Below are 14,636 nucleotides of genomic sequence, written 5' to 3' on the forward strand. Positions count from 1 at the left end.
CCTCCCCACGAAAACAGAACCCTGGGTCTCCTCTCCATTACATTGTTGGTTAAGATATAAAAAGAAATGCTCTGCACAGAGAGAGTACGACACGTTCTGTTTCAGAGGACAGACAGAATGATAGACAGTATCTGAAACACGATGCACTATTAATAACATCCTTATAAGCCTGTAAATGTGAAGCCTGTATGTTTGAGATTTTGTTTTCAGTTTTTCAGTTTTGAGGGAGTCAGTGGTACATTAAAACTTTCTCCATCATATCAATAGTAGTGTTTACCCCGGATGTCCAGGTCCCCAACTTTGCTTTCCATCGAGCATTCATTGCAGCCAAACCAAATGCCTACAGGGTGGAGGCTCCATGTTGTTGGGTTGTGCCCAGCCAAGCCCCGTGGATTAACCCTCAGCCACCAGGCTATAGCCTCCCTCTCAGGTCTGACTCCAGAAGGGCGGTGCTCCATCCCTTTTGTTGCTGATTCAAATGGGGTCATTCTTCAGTCAAAAGCTGACTTTACTTAAAAAAAATTCAGGAAACAGATTACCTGATGATCACAAAGTAAAGTAGACTATTACATTTAAGTTGTAGGAGCTAAAAAGTTTTCACAACTTGAAATTATGAGTCTATTTTACTTGTTAATTTTGAGGTTTCCTCGATTTTCTTAAGTAAAGTCAGATTTCACAGTGTACCTGGAGTTCCCAGAATCACACGGACACACGTTAAGGTGCTGATTCTTCCCTGGAGAGAATCAGGAGCTCAGGATCTTGGAGTAGAACCACTGCTCCATCATGTCAAAGGGATCCAGCTGAGGTGGTTCAGGCATCTGAATACAATGCTTCCTGGGTGACTCCCTTTGCAGGTTTTCTGGGCACGTCCAACTCTAAGGAGACCTGGGGCTGAGACAAAACTTGCTGCAGGGAATACATATCTCATCTGGTCTAAGAATAGGATGGATGGATGGATGGATGGATGGATGGATGCACAAATATGAGGTAAATCAGGCTGTCTTACACCTTTCCAAACACAATGCTAACCAAATTATTAAAGGAAAAGGCAAACCCCTGAGAAACTATTAAGCTGTCAGACATACAATTTTAATGTCGACTATCTGTGGCATATGTATGAAGTGTGCAGCTGTATGATCTTGTGAAAAATAAACAAAAATACAGTACTCATAATTAGTTAGGGGTATTAGGATATGGGTGCATAAAAGCACGTGCATGGATATGCAATAACAGTCTAATGAAATGTGTCGCATTATTTGTGAGAAGTGTATATTCAAAGTAAACAATGTAAAATATTTGAGTCCTGGCATGTTTACTTCAGCATTGTGTGCAGTGAATTGAGGAGAACCTCATTTTCATACTAGAGAGGGAAAATGAAGGGGATTTCACTGGAACAACCAGCAGTGTCCACCACAGTGTTTCCAACTCAACAGGGCACCTTTGAGTCCCGCCTGTGTTTACTGTGAACTAGGCTAGGAGAGCTGACTTCCTGGTCAATAGCAGTATTGTGGCTCCCTGTTCTTGTGTAACCTGGTGATGTTATGTGTGCTGAGAGCTGTGTGGAGTTTTTATCAGTTAATGACTCAGAGATAAGAGGGATGCACAGGTCTCCTCTTCAACGGACACCTGGGACAGAAGAGGAAGGAAAAGATCAGACTGAGCTGCACTGAACACTGTCTCATTCTGTCAGTGAAACCACGGGGCTGCGTAATGTCACTCCACATGTGATCTCACAATGTCTCTACATTTTACATCAATTACTGTGACACACTGGTGACTGACTGTCACGCTCGTCCATTTGATATTGTAAATGAGGTTCAATCTCTCTGTCATCTTTTTCCAAGGAAATTCCTCTGTTGACATTTGGTGGTTTACCTTCTGTTTACACTTTGGTTCCCCGGGCAACACAAAGGCTGACTGTACTGTGGGGAGTATATACTCTTAAGTACCTTATGAAATAAATAAATAAACAAATAAATAATATCAACAATATCAATGTATATGCTTTAAATATTTTAAACGTTTGGATTTTTCTTTAAAAGCCCAATTGCATTTTCATTCAGTATTTTTTTAACCACCAAAGAACAGTGTCATATGGTAACAGTGGCATGCATCCATGTTGTTGTGTTGCCCATGTTACTCAGAGGGTTGACTCTGGGCATCCCGGACAGAGCTGTTTTTTGACATTTTAATCTATTTTTTTTAACGTTAATTTCATTTTTTTTCACAGATTTGACGCAACTGCTCTCTGACACTGAAAATGCAGTTAACCTAATCATTTCTGGTTATTATATCAGTTCTATCAGTTTGATTTCACTCAATCTTCACTTAAAAACATGATTTGCAGAAGTTCAGATTTTTAAAGATAAAAATGACTCTATAATCAGAATGGAGTTAGATGTAAAAAGACAGGGATGGTAACCTGCTGTTTGATTTAAAAAAATAAACAAAAGGAAGTGAGGAATAGAAAAAGCAGCCACTGTGTACACAAACAGTCACGTCCAGGTCGCACACACTGAGATTTTACTTTGGACACTGACATTGCTGTAGTCATGTCAGTGTCTGACCTGAAAGAATAGGACAGAAGGTGTGATGAGGATAAAAGTTGATGTCCTGAAATCAGGGGAAAGATTCAACGCAGCAAATATGAAATATTCAGATTTCATTTTCAGTTCAGGGTATCAGCATCAGCGCTAAATCAACTGAGTTTTTGTTTTTTTATTTTTACACAGCAGTATGTGACTGAGCATTGTATGAAGAGTTTGGATAACACAGCATTTTGTCGTTTTGCTAATGGGAGCTTGTGTCACCTGTTCTCAAAACTGCACTTTTGTTTTTAACAGAGCACCAAAACAATTGAGGGAAACTGCAGGCGGACAAACTGGCATTGCAGTGTGACTGCTGGCACCAGTTGGTGTTGCTGAAAGACAACATGTTGATATGATTGCTAAACTTGCTTTACATGAGCACAAGAAGCTTGAATTTCATCACACGTTCTTGGTAAATGACAGCAAGCCACACTGTGTATCATGAGTTGAATGCTCGAATCACAACTGCAGTGCCCCTCTGTGGTTCGATGGCTCCCAAAGATCAGCAACTGCACACATACATAATATGTTTCATTGATAGAGCAGCCCTAACAATATTCAAATTAGTGATTAAAGGTGATAGGCTGATCAGAGACATGATCAATTGAGAGTATGCAAACTCTGTTAGTCTGTCTGTAAGTGATGACCTCACAGATCCTGCTACTGTAGTGTTTAATGTTGCACAAACATGCAAACAATGGAGATCAAGTTTTATCTGAAATTCAGCAGCAGGGCCACACCTCAATCACTCCCCGCTTCATACCTGTCTGTTCTCGTTTCTCGTGCACAGAACATCGCACCCTATCGCTCGTAAGAAAACCACATCGCAGTCTCAAGTCATTAAAAAACTTGGACTCACCCATGGATCGCTCCAACATGGACCTCCTTTAGGGATTGCAACAAGGCCTGGAAAACAACAGTACCACGGTTGCTCCAGAAACCCTGCTCACCGCGTCCTCCAGACGAGAAAACAAGACCTGAATAGCAGCATCCAACCACACGGTCAGCGGCATCCATTCCTCCGTAATTCCTTTTGTCCCTCTCTTCAGCTGTATGCTGACTCTTCCAGTATGTTTGGCATACTACATTTCACATACTTCATATTGAGACACACTCAAATCTTTTCTGGCATAGTAAAGTATGGTAGTATGGGCACTGGAACACAGGGATTCTCTAATTTCTGGCACCGAGTTGCCAATTCCCTCCCCCTCTACAGCAACCTCTCCCGCTTCTTACTGCCACTGGGTTGGCACCCGCACCTAGCAGGTCAGAGCCTGTCTCCCAAGTTTTTCTCTCCACAGCCCACCAACCATCCTTTACTGCTCCATATACAATTCTTTCTACGCATTTATCGTGCAGACAAGAAACATTTGGTTTTCCTTGGCTTCAGAGATCCCTCCATCTAGCAACTTCCTCCTCAACCCTCTCCCGTCTTGGTACACCTTCTACAACAAATCCTCACCTGTAAATACATTGAATAGCTGAACTACTCTTTCCTCCCTCGACCAAACTTCTCAACCAAGACTTTTCGACAGACATGAAGGCAGCTCTTGGACAGGAGTTTGTTGATAACCTGACTCTGAACTGGTCCTCTGTTTCAGAGGCACAGGTTTCTATCAATGTCACGTTCAGTTTGCCTCCAATGCAGCAGCACAATTTAATCGGGACACCTACTGGGGATGCCTCGACTACAGTTGCACCGTTGCACCCTCGCTGCTTCTTCAAGTTTAATTTGCCACACGTGGATCACCTGCTCACCCCGCCACTGCACAAACCACCCCCCTCTAAAATAAAACCACAAACTCAAACTCAGCTTCCCCTTTCACTCGCCTCTCTTCCACTACTCCATCACCAGATGTTATTCCAAAAGCCACAAGCTTTGTCACCTCCATACCCTTACCCCAAGGCATGGACAAAAAGGTAGACCAGTGCTGCAGTTAGGAGGTCGATCCATCTGCAAAAACTTCAATTGATCCGGCTGCAGCATGCCTCAGTGCGGATTCCTGCATCACAACCATCAAAGTGTACCTTTAGTGGAATGCATTTAAACCATTACAACCAGTTTTCAACACTCTTTAAATGCTTCCAGTGCCAGTCACCAACTTCAACCCCTCGCTGTCTTCCATCGAGTCCTGGTCTCTTGTTCGGCTGCCTCAATACCCTTCCAGCCTCCTACCTCACCGTCTAGCCGATGCACTGGAATCGATGTTGCATCTGCTTTCTTTGGTTTCCTTTGGTGCTCAGAGTTCACCACACCGTCTGCTAAACCTAATCCTCATCTCCATCCCTTCATGTGTGACCTTCACTGCATCTCAGAAGACTGTCCAGTCTACACACTCGAACGATGCAAAACCATCCAAACAGGCAATCCAATTCCCATAATGTACTTCAAAGTAGACATGCACCTAAGCCCATACGAGCCACTCGCACATTATTTGCAGTTCAGAAAATCTCAAAATGCTTCTCCTTCCAACCCCTCAGTCATCACATAATCTGGTGAAGTGGCTATCCAATCCCGGTTTCTTTCCCACTTCAGACAGGTTGTAACCTTGTCTGGGATTTCCCCGAGCTTATTCTCCAGCCACTCCTTCCAAATTGGAGCAGCCTCAATGGACTCCAGTCGAAGGGTTCTAAAACAAATGAGAAATAGAAATAGAAATAGAAATGGAATTAGCACAGATTACCCTCCAGTGTAAAGTTAGGACTGAATGCACAGTATGTGTGAGTGTTAATGATCGTCTTGTGTGTGTCTAAGCTGACCTCCAGTGGTTTCCTTCAGTCATAACAGCTGAAGCACTCTGTATCCACTAGAGGGCAGTAAGAGACAACTAACTACAGTAAACAGTCTGAAACAGCAGCAACATGCAGGTGAACGGTGGACTGAAAATACACATAAACACAGGACAATAAGGTAAAATCAATTGTATGACTGTCAGGTAAATGGAACAGATGACACATTAGATGGGACAGTCCATAGATAGACATGAAGACAGGTAGGAGGAGCAGAAATACAGTTTCTCTCATCTCTCTGTCATCTGGGCTTGTCCCAACAGCCTTTGCTTATCATGCTACACTGCTGAGTCATGATTTATCACAGGCTGGGTCTGATCTCACATCTCCTGTGCTGCTGTTAGTCTCCACCGTCAACAAAGAACACACTGTGCACAGGTCAGGATGATATATCAGGCTCAGCTTTTTATTGGAAACTGGACATCAGCCAGTCTCTGTCTACTCATACAACTGCTGCCACGACTAGAGCTGCTGCTGCTTGTGCTGCTACTGTTATTATTATCATATTCCTACTGCCTCTGATGCTAATAATAACACCAAGTATGACCATTTATATGTCTAATGATGGTCCACATGTGATGATAGGGCTTTAACACAATAAATCAGCAAGAACCGTTGGTACAACAGCTGTACCAGCAATCATTGCCACTTGGGGGCAGCAGAAGTTCTAGATTATGGGTCTAAGCCTGCCACTGGCTGCCTATTTCAGGCAGACCAACAACAAAACAACCTCTGAGCTAGCAACCTACACCCTAAAATGGCAAGTTATCCTAACACTAACTCAGCCGCTATCATTGCAAACCAAACAAGCTAGCAGCTGTTACCTTTTCTTTAGTGGGGATTTAGCCATTTCAATGCAGGACTCACCTCCACACATGCAAATCTTCCACCTGAACATGTCCCCCATCCCCCAGCACTATATTGCAGGGCCACCATTACTGCATTGGCGATGCGCCACCCGAGACGAATGTGATTGTTTTTAAAGACATACAAACACGTCAGAGCTCTTTTACCCCTGTAGCAGAACGATGATGCAGCCAGGCCTTTCTCCAGTGCTCACACGACACAACTCAACACTGACACATCATGACAATTAAGTTGATATTGTGAAGCTAATATGGTTGGCAAAGTTGCCCATTTTGATAACACTCCATACCCTGCATACTAGGCCTGTGTACAACATGTGCAGCTGTTTAATGCTAGCTTAGCATTAAACATGGGGACATGACAAGCCTGGCTCTGTCCAAAGGTAAGAGCTGCCAACTCCACCATGACATGCTGCGACATTAAAATGCAGCTTAAAGGCGCAGCATGTTAGAATTTTAGTTGAAATGAAATTATCAACAGGATGTGAAGAAATATCAGTTTTGAGGTTAGGACGTCTATGTATTGTGTTGCAGAGGCATCTACTGAGGTTAGCATGCTAACCAGCTCGGGTCCACAACTCATGTGCTAGTGTTGTAAATTCCAACACTTCCCCAGTTCTCCGAGCTCCCAGTCCAGATCGCTAGCTGCACGGCTAACTGAGCTAACTAGCTAATGTCAGCTACAGTAAGTAGCAGTTTGTGGTTACTCTGGTGATATGCTGCCCTGTGTATGTTGTGAGTATGAATTTGACAGCTGGCCAATTCTTACATATTGCAGCTTTAATGCTTCAATTATACCAGGCCCTGTACTACAACTATTAACTAATATTAACTAATCATACAAATTCAATTCATTTTTTCTATATAAAATTATAAGAATAACATGAAATTTTACTTTTGATCTGTAACATAACATAACCCCCCACACACTATCAAGCTCCAGCACTCAGTGTCCACACAACCACTCCTTCAGGCAGGAAAACTAAAACAATGAGTTGAAAGGAGCTAAAATATACCTGAGTGCTGTAACTGTGGGTTTATCACTATGAGGGAAACTTGTAACTGAACATTTTTACATTGCTTTTAGATAAATCAACAGTCTCAGCACATTTTCCTCCACTGGGATATAAAAACTGAAAGGATTGATAAGGTTTTCCACATATATTAATATCACCTTCACAAATCCATATCATATGAATCAGACTGTCAACATTCTTAAGTCCCGTGTTAGAAAGATGCTCCTACGAGTGTCCTCCCATTTTTTCCACTGCTACCTGTTACATAAGAATGAGTTGAAGTTGAGAGCAACAGTCCTGCTGTCTGTCTCCAAAAGTCTGACTTCTTTCTGAAAATTAAAAAATATTATTTTCCTATTGTGCAATCAGAAAAAAAAACAGTCCTTGACCACCTATGAAGGCAACAGTCTGGACTAAACCTGACCAGAGGACGTCTGTCAATTTAATGTGTGTCTGTTCAGAGTTTGGACCTGAAAAGTTAAACCACATTAGAAATATCTGTGACTTTGAGTAAACTTTGTAACTCATTTTGGATTTTCAGCCTCTTAAGACAAATCCCAAACTGTTTTTCTCTCTGTCACCATCAGGAATAACATGTTTCTTATCACTGGACATGCTCTTGGACTGCTGAGAGGAATTTTCCAGACGACTGAGTATTCTGTCTCGGACAGAGGAGGAAGCTGTATTGGAGAGGATTCTTCGCGGGTTCCTGTGCGTATCATGCACATATAGGGATTATTCTCATAAACCTAAATTCCAGCTTGTAAATTTTTGGTATGTCTCTGAGCCCTGGCTACTTGCTTTTTCTTGGAAATTATAGTGCCTCGTCACACTCGAGAGAAATACTCTAAATTCTTCAGAGAGTCTGGAAGATGTGTTTTGCTGAGTGGGGTAATATAAATGTTTATTCAAGCCCTGCCTGCACAGATATTCACATCACTTTGGCGCAAGAAGGACAACTCACATGAATCTGTCCCCTGGAGAAATACTTGATCTAGCGTGTGTTATTGTTTCCATGCTCGATCATTTGGGGAGAATATGAAGATCTACGTCATCTTCCATCTGTGCGTTTTTTATTTCAACTTGTCGCTGGCTACAGGACCAATTTCACCAAATATGGGGAAGAGAGAGAATCCTCCCGTCAGTCTTATCAAAAGTGCAGACATATTGAGCCACTGATCCGACTCCACAGACACGAGTCAGCAAGCCCTGATTAGCTAAAGTCGCACTTCTCAACCAATAACACATTCTGTCACATTACAGTAAAATGGAAATGTACTCATGAAACAAATCCAATGAACTGCAGCAACCAAAGACAGGCGGTGTACTCTTACATAAAAGTACTGATATATTACAGTACCCAGCTCTTGGACAAGCACATGGAAACATATTAAGTTGAAGGGAATTTAATCCTTCTCTTCAGCACTTTATAAACAATTTCTCTTTTAAAATGCACGAGTGAGAGTGAGCAGGACACATTAGGCAGAGACCTCAGTGGATGAAGCAAGAGATGGAAATATGAGGTAAACCAGACACCCCTTATCAACCTGCTGATGTAATATTAATAATGCTGCACCATGCCATTAGATATGGTGAGATTACACGAAGGAGACGAGTATGACGTGCAGATATCCCCCACCCCTACTATGAGCTACTGCCTGTTTGTACTTTATTTCCTCCATTGAAGCCTTTGTGGTGACAATAAGTGGAGGCAAAGTAATGTCAACATTTCACGGAAAAGGATTTGTACTCTGAAGCGATTTAATCACAAAAGCAAAACAGCTACCTGAGGCGGTAAACGCAAGTCCAGTGTGTTTAAACCTTCTGCCGTCAAAGTGCAGCTGCACCGGTCGAGCAAGACATAATAAAACATTGCACAATACTTTCAGACGTCAAGAGGAAGAATCTGGAGCATGACATAGACAACATGCACGTCATTCAGTCTAAAAGGATCCACCTTTGCAGAAGTGTTTTCAGTTGGCATTTAGTTACTTTAAAGTTAAAATCCTCTGGTGTGGTTTTCCTAGACTTGGGTTAAGGCTGGCCCCGTATTCTTCCCATAGGAAGGCTGTGCTGCTCTTCATTGGAGGTGGGAAAGTTAATAAGACTTTCTGATTTTAATTAAGACCTTTTCTCCTGTAAAACAGTAACTGGGTGCTACAAAACACTTCTGATAAAGCCTAAATCTCACCTTGGTGCTACTCATCCGAGTAAGTCATTGTGATATCATGTGTGGGACTCCCTAAAACTTGGTATTTCGCCCGGGCCGGCACCATACAGCCTGCATCACACAGAGCGCTATGCCTGCTGCGCGTTCTCATCGGCTCTCATCACTTCTAACTTCAGCCAGAGACGATCATCGCTGTTTATGTTCCGTGTGAAATCAAAAGTGAACATTGACTTATTATTTAAATTTACATTTACATTTAGGGCATTTAGCAGACGCTTTTGTCCAAAGCGACTTACAATAAGTACATTTGTCACAAGAAAGAAACCACAACATATCACCATTGATAAAGTAAGAATGAAAAAATAGAAACAATTTTCAAGCCCTCATCTGAGCATAGTAGCTGCTATTTATCAAGGATACCTTAAGTACATAAGTGCTATGATTTAAGTGCTAAGGGTAAGAACATACAAGTTCATATACGTTCATGCTATGCGGGGTCGAGGTGAAGTCTGAACAAGTGAGTCTTGAGTCCTTTGCGGAAGATGGCGAGTGACTCTGCTGTCCTGACATTGGTTGGGAGTTCGTTCCACCACTGAGGTGCCAGAACAGTGTGTGGTCTGACCAGTGTTTGGAGGTAGATGGGTGCAGTTCTGTTGACGCCCTGAAGGCCAGGACAATCGTCTTGAATCGGATCCGGGCTGCAACAAGAAGCCAGTGGAGGTCATAGAGGAGGGGGGTCACATGGGAGAATTTGGGTAGATTGATCGCAGCAGCGTTCTGGTCTCCAGCCAATCTAAACTTAGTTTATTCCTAAACCTAACAAGGTAGTTTTGTTGTCTTAACCTAACCAAACGGACACTGAAAAATCCTTTTAAATACCTGAAAATAATATATTCACGAGTCTTAAAGTAAAAATCAAAAACCTCTAACCACACATGGACATAAACTCCCATCGCCCCCTTTGGCCTGAGAGCAGAAAACACTTACTGCTGCAGTTGCAGTTCTCAATGTTGCCACAGGAGGCAGTGTTGAGACCATTCCACACTCAAACACAAACTTGGACATGTGACACAACAGTGTAATTAATGCTTTATTAACAGTGTTTTCAACACCAAGGTTTTAGAAAGCGGGTATCAAGGATGAGGAGCTGTTGGTTCGTCTGGTAAAGAGAAGCTTTATCAGAAGGAACAACTGCTTCCCTTCCCAGCTGCTTTGTAAGTGAAAAGTAAAGTATAATTTTGGATTAAAATGGCTTTTTAAACTAGATTTACTCAAATTAAATTTCTCATGGTTCTTGGTTTGGAAGAGTCTTAGATTTGACCCGGTCGGTCTTGAATTAAATCAAAGTCCTTTTCAGGCCAGTCCTGGCAGCCATCTTAGGAGATACTTTGGGCAAACAACAGCAGTTTGACCTCAGTCTCTCAAAAGTGAGTCACACCCACTGAATGCAGCAACTGGTCAGGTGCACGACCTCTGCAAGTGGAGTGCTGTGTGCACGTACTCCCCAGAATAAACTAACATTGCCAGTATGAATATTGTTTAACTTGGTTCAGAACTCTGCAGACAAGAAGTAACTTTACTGCTTCACTCAACAGTATTTTTTTTATAAAACTGAATGAAATGAACAGTCAAAGTGAAACCCCCTGAGGGCTTCTGCCCAACTCAACAACTTTTAGCCTCTCAGCTACTTGTTCTGGCTCTGTTCTGCAAATAGACTGACTGGTTGAGTCTGCACAGTGGTTGTAAATGGGGAGTTGGTGAGACCTTACTGCCGTCACCAACCCCTAATAAAAAAAATCTACTTGGGTAGTAAACAAGCTCAGACAAGCCAACTGTTCACTACCTGCGTAGCAACACAGGGCAGATAACCACACTAGCTGGTGAACACAGTGGAGCAATTAGCAGCTAAAGAGCCAGATACTTTTCTCAGGAGGTGGTAGAGGCCAAAGCTAAAAAGAGAGTGAGCAAAACCGCAAAAAACCGCAATGCTGCATTGTAGGACTAGTTTATTTGGTGCCAACACTCAACTCATAAAAACAGGATAAGGTTATAATAAGACAAGGCTGTCAGTCTGTTTTTCTGCCCCCTAGTGACCAAACCTTGTTAAATGCAGCTTTCAGATGCAACAGCCACTCTCCCTATAATCTGTCTTAACATCAACCTATTAAGAAACATGACCTCTCGTATCTATGCCACTCTGTCCTTCCTCCATACATTTCTCACGTGTGTCTGAACACTTTGCTCATCTCATGAAGATTCCTGTGGTCAGTCACATTCTCCTACACCCAATTTGGCCTAATTAGGGGATTAAGAGCAGAAGCAAACATTTACATTCAACCCGTGACTCCTCCAGTCTGGATCACACTGTACAGTACCAGCCGTGCACCAGCTCACAGACAGAAGCTGCCCTCAGTTCACAGACAGGCCACTGTGCTGCCGAGCCCAGAGGTCGGCATGTGGTGCGGCTAGACGTCAGCAGACGCTGCAGGTTCAGCAAAAAGACACAAGCAGAATGAATATAAGAATTGTAGGAATGTGTTAAAGGGCGAGAGGTTGTGTGTATTGTGTCGGGTGTGTGTGCTTGTGTGTGTAAGAAAGAGGACAAGGGCGGGAGGGAAACAGATGGGTAGGAGGGCTGTACAGTGTGCGCTCACACACCATCAATTGCCTTTTCACTTGATGTGTGAATGTGTGCCTCTTTCACCTAGTTTCTGTGGCAAAGCAGCTTTGACAGCTTCAGTCTCCTTGAATGGAATCACACACCCTGAGCGTAGAGCTTTGAAGTTCTGACACGTACTCACACACACACACACACACACACACACACACACACACACAGTGCTGTGAGGTCTGACTGTAGTATGAATAGTGTGTGCATTAATCTGGCAGACCACCCAGTGTCCAGTGTTTGAGTGGATCCTGAAAAGAAAGCCAAGTGTGATCTGTTAACCTGCACTAATGTCCACTCAGACGGAGAAGACATAGAAAAGAAGTGAAGAAGCCTCACTAATGAGCCGATCACAAGGTCTTTGTCGGACTGGAGTGCTCCATAGTTCTGTGATAGCTCTATGTATTTTTGACTATTTGAAGCCTCTATGTAAAACATTTTGAGTGATTACACCTTTAAAATTATTCTGCTTTATTTGTAGAAAAATAGTACTCCAGGTGTAAGCATGTGCACGCTACAGCATATCACCCATCTGAGTTTTTCTCAGTTCTATTAAGCATTTTAGTGCCTTTTAGCACATTGTTTTGGTTTTGCGGCCTGTAAAATGAAAAGTTTGCTGTCATAAAACTCATTTACAGACGCACCAGGTGTCTGTTTTCAGTTGAAAAGCTGTTCACTATCTGCCCAGCACTAGTCTGAGTCACCGGATAGACAGTATTCATAGAAGTCTGCCATTGGCTGACTATTTCAGTCAGCCTTTTTCATCTCCGTGCACCATCTGCTTGTTACTGTTTTCAAATTCTGCATTTCTAAGTGAAACAAAAACCTCTGAGCTAGCAGCTTACATGTTGATGAATGGCCATTTACTTTAACACTAACATGTTCGCTCATGGTACGGGCCTAGACAAGCAAGCAACTCTTAACTTTTCTTTTGCACGGATTTAGCCATTTAAATGCCAGGGCTCACCTCCCCACGTGCAAAACAAGTTCCGCCAAAACTGTTCTGCAGGAACACCATCAGTGCATCCTGGGCTTATCATCACCCAAACACATTGTAACTAGTTTAAAGAGATACAAATAAAGCAAAGCATTTTTTTTCCCTAAAGAAAAATGATAACGGTGCAGCCAGACCTTTGTTCTGCGCTGACAGGTCTGTGGAGACAGGTCTGGCTATGTGAGATGAGCCTAGCAACAAAGACAATGTAGAAATGTAGCTGTTTAACGGTCAGACAGATCTTTCAGATTCTTTCAGCAGGGTTTTGTATTTAAATCCACAATCTGGACATGAACATGACTCCAGTTAAATGCTAATATTTCTCTGCTCGTGAAAACGTTTGCCAGAGAAACTTTATAAGATGCTAATACGCCACTGTTTCTGAACTATTTATGCTGCCCCCAAAAGAGAGGAAAAACATAAATCTTCTCTGTGCTCATTTGATTCTCGCATAGGGATTTTTTTTTAAAAATGTCAGATGTTATGGACAGGTATGCAGCCATGCTTGTTGTCCAATCTTTTAGACATTGCTTTCAACATTTGTTCAAATGGACTTTCACTTGCATTTACTGACCAAATCACTTTAAAATGCAACATTCACATATTCACCTATACTACATTCGAACACTGATGGCAGAGGCTGCTACGCAAGGTGCCGACCTGCTTATAAGGAGCGATACAGTGCTTTCTAACCAAAGCACCACGCTGAGCCATCGGGAGCCATGTGGGATTCAGTTTCCCAAAAACATTTTTGACCAGCAGTCGCAGCTCTCCCATTCTTTACCTTTATTCACTGTTTCCGGGATATCTTTACTACTACCAATATTACATAACTATCTGAAGTCATCTGGGAAGATGTTTAAGTCTTGATTTCACTCTTCGTGTGCAATTGTGAATGTTAAGTGCTGGAACACCTGAGGTAATATTGAAGCTAATAGTCTGTCGTCAGCAGCTCTGTGTCTGTAGATGAGGTTCTGTTCATTTGATGCTATGCAGAGCAGCTGGCCAGGCGAGAAATCAAATGTGGAAAGCCATGACATATGAAGTGAGGCCTGCAAGATTGAAAAAGAATATGTGCAAACCACATTGATGTGCAACGTGTGGTCCATTTGTGAAACCTTTTGCCATGGGCACTCTGAGGCCTGTTGTTGGACGAGTTGATTTCCAGATGTGTCTTCAGGCCCTGACTTATGTAAGGTAAGGAGTCTGCACAGTGGGGGCAGGCGTTGGCTGTCTGCACTCTTGATTGAAGAAGCTCAAATGTTGATTCAGTCTCAGTACACTAAGTATTTCTCTTTTCACTGCAGCAGGCATCATTAACCCTCTCCTTATTCACTCTTCTTGTTCACAAGCTTAGATAACTGTGACTTTTCAATACGCTGCACATCGTCTGTTTGCTTTCCAAACTGACCTCATGAATGAAAACATAAAGGCATATAATGACTGTATTTCATAACTTTTTGGCTGACAGAAGCAGGCCTGACAACTTCAATTCATTTGTTGTGCATGAGCGCAGAGAGGTGGGCCTGTCAATCGACTTTTCT

The sequence above is a fragment of the Pagrus pagrus genome, assembly GCF_965226575.1.
Source record: "Pagrus pagrus genome assembly, chromosome: 4".
Lineage (NCBI taxonomy): Eukaryota > Metazoa > Chordata > Actinopteri > Spariformes > Sparidae > Pagrus > Pagrus pagrus.